This window comes from Sinocyclocheilus rhinocerous, unplaced genomic scaffold (genome assembly GCF_001515625.1).
Source record: "Sinocyclocheilus rhinocerous isolate Xijiao unplaced genomic scaffold, SAMN03320098_v1.1 scaffold779, whole genome shotgun sequence".
Classification (NCBI taxonomy): Eukaryota; Metazoa; Chordata; class Actinopteri; order Cypriniformes; family Cyprinidae; genus Sinocyclocheilus; species Sinocyclocheilus rhinocerous.
The window spans coordinates 789327-792748 of record NW_015652150.1 but is presented as its reverse complement, the minus strand read 5'-3'; positions in this window follow the sequence as shown (position 1 = coordinate 792748).

Genomic DNA, 3422 nt, shown 5'->3' with positions numbered 1-3422 from the left:
GCGTCTTCTCTCTTTGACTTTCGCTTCACATCGACGCATCTAGAGCTGCTGCACGCTGCAATAGAAGACCTTAGCTCGCGTTTCGGGACAGTTGACAGAATTGTCAATTGCCTGATCGGTCATTGTTGCATCGTCACAAAAAAAAATTATTTTCACGTCTTTTTAATCCATTCGGTACTCTTTAATGTTAATTTACAGTTTATTCAATTTCTGTAGCCTATTTAAAACACGTTCATAATTTAGAAAATGTAGTTAATACTTGCATCATTAATGATTTATTTTATCCACCCGCGACCCACCCGCAAATAATCAGAATGCATTTTTTTATTACCCGACCCACCCGATCCGCGGATTATCCGCAGCGCCCGCGGATATAACCGCCATCCGCGCATCACTAATGTGTCCGCTGTGGTCCACGAACTCACTTTCACCTGCTCGCTGAAATCCTCAGCAGAATTTAAGGTCTTCTGACAGAAGTTCCAGAACAGCAGGGTTGCATGTAATTCAGAATTGAGCATGCCTTTTAAATTGCAATTCAATAGCTAAATTTAAAACAGGATGCAGAATTGTGATTTGAAATTGAATACAAAGTAGAATATACTAAATTGAAATTCAAAGAAACTAATTTTTAACTAGAAAGTTTGTCATCTTTAAAAGGCCTTATGAACACAGATAGACAGACAGACAGAAAGATAGACAGACAGAATGAAAGAAATAATAAGTAGCAAATGAATGCAGAATTGCTATTTGAATTTGAAAATAAAAAAGTTAAATAAATTGAAATAAAAAAATTATATTTTACTTATTAGATTTTTTATCAATTATATTTTTTCATCAACAAATTTTTAACTAGAAAAGACTTATGAGCAACAATAGATAGATAAGATTAGTATCACATTTAATAAATTCATTAATATTACATTTATAAATCAATATATTTAATCATTTGAAGTTCAAAAAAGAGAAACAGTCCCCTAATGACTTGCATAGTATGGAAAAAAAATACTATGGAAGTCAATGGCTAGCGTCAGCTTCTTGGTTACCAATATTCTTCAAAATATTTTATTTATTTATTTTTGTTCCACAGAAAAAAAGACACTGATACAGGTTTGGAAACAAGTATAGAGTATATAAATTATGACAAAATTGTCATTTTTGTGTGAACTATCCCTTTAAGTTGGCCAGAACTGCCTAAAATCTAAATAAATCAGAGTCTTGCTCATAGAACGCTATGTGGTGCACTGCTTCTTTAAGCCTGACCGCTGCAACATCAAACACATGTACCTAATAAAAGTGTGAGCTCTTTGAAATCGATCTAATCTGAGACAACAGACTGTGCAAAGCCTACAACATACGCAGATTTGAGCGGGATTTGCAGGCTGCTGAATTCCTATGACGAGATTCCTGCTCCTCGCAACAGCGGAGTCGAACCCACGGCGCTCTAGAGCTTTAATCACGGCAGTTCCAACACTTCATTCAGTATCGCTGTTGCCAAGCAACCCGTGAGCCAACCTGGGCCGTTCCGAGTGAGGGGATCGGCTGTCTATAAAGGCTCTGGTGGTTTATATTAATCAGCATGATGCCGAGATTCTTTCATTTTGATTAAGGTTCCTCCCCACCTCCTGACAGGTGGTCTGTCTGTCCCAGGCTGCCCTATTGTCCTGCAGTAATCACTCTCTGCCCTGGACATGTCAGGGAAGAATGAGGAACGTTCATCCAAAGTCTGAAAGTCTACAGTTTTTCTGTCAGGCCAGTAGGAGTGTTGTGTTTTGGCCGCCCTTGACCTCTCTTGCGTTTGTTTGTTTGCACTTAACCACTCATTATAGTGGGGATTTTATGATGCCACCCTCCAACTTTTTTACAGGCTCTTAATGAGACGGGGTGAGAGAGAGCAGGGACATCTGGAAGCACAGCTGACATCCACTGAGTTTAAAAAGGAGTAAAAGAAATAGACAGCACACAACTCAAGGGAGTCAATAAGTCAAAACTTATGCACCAGCTCAGCACAGATGTTCTGCTTGTCAGTAATTCAAGTTCAATAGCTAAATTTGAAATCTGTTTGTTTTGATACACCTATTTCTGACAAAACTACTGAAGTTTTTTTTTTTTTTTTTTAACTACATCAACTGTGGACATCAAAAGTAAAGTTCACACCAAAAATGAAAAATCTGCCATCATTTACTCACTCTCATGTCGTTGCAAACATTCTTTCATTCTTTAGGTCCATATAATTTAAACACTATTTATTAATATTTTGAATTAGCTTAAATTTTTCAGTTTTCATGTTTATTTCAAGTTTTAGTAATTTTGTTACATTTTTGTTTTTCTTAAATATTTCTATTTAGCTTTAATTTATTTTTATTTCATTTTCAGTAATTTAGTACTTTTATAGTAAATACATTTTATTTCAGCCCAGACCATTTTTTTTTTACATTTTCATCTAATATTTTTATTTTATTTAATTTCAGTTTTCTTTCAATTAATGAAAACATATAATAGCTTTAATTTTAGTTAAATATAACCACACTGGTATGCTGAAAATCAGTGGGGTTCAATGTCCAGTGATGTCCTTCAGAGTGCCTTTTTTAGTGTTCCACATAACAAAGAAAGTCATACACAATTGGAATGACATGAGGGTAAGTAAATGATGACAGAAGTTTAATTTTTGGTGGAACTTAAAAGGATAGTTAACCTTCAGTTGCCGGTCCCCATTGACTTGCATAGTGTTTATATTTTCTACATACTATGGAAGTCAATGGGGACCAGCAACTGAGCGTAAACTATCCCTTTAAGTCTTTGTCTGGTTATTGCTACATTAATTTTTGTTGGATCAGTGCATCAGCCAATAGAATAATCACAAATCCAGTCTTGCTATAATGACATAACTAAATGGCTAAAATTGTACATTGGTATACTGTATCAAAAGTAATAGCATAAATGCGCACACACATGCACAAGCAAGTGCATAGGCACATGAATACACATAGAGCCAATGTTGTGTGTATGTGCAGTTGTGGCATTCCTCTGCCAGAAGTTTTATATTTTCCACTTTTTCAGCATGAAGTTCAAACTGTGGAATGACTCTCTTTGGTGCTATTAGCTTACTTTATTTGACTGGGAATCATTCTAGCACCAAGTGTACTGACAGGATACTTAAACACAGAACTCAATAGAGGACAGAAGAAAAGGTCATGGAGGACAAAAAAAACAACAACAACAACCCTGAGAACGTCTCAGGTTACTTATATAACCATGGTTCCCTGAGTAGGGAACGAGACACTGCGTCCTCTAGGGGTCGCTATGGGGAAACGCCTGGTCGCGACCCGTGAGGGGAATGCGGGCCAGAACCATGGCGAGCACTAAGTACCAACTTTTTTTACCATTTTCATGTTGAGTTGCCCCTGGGACGTCAGACGGCTGTT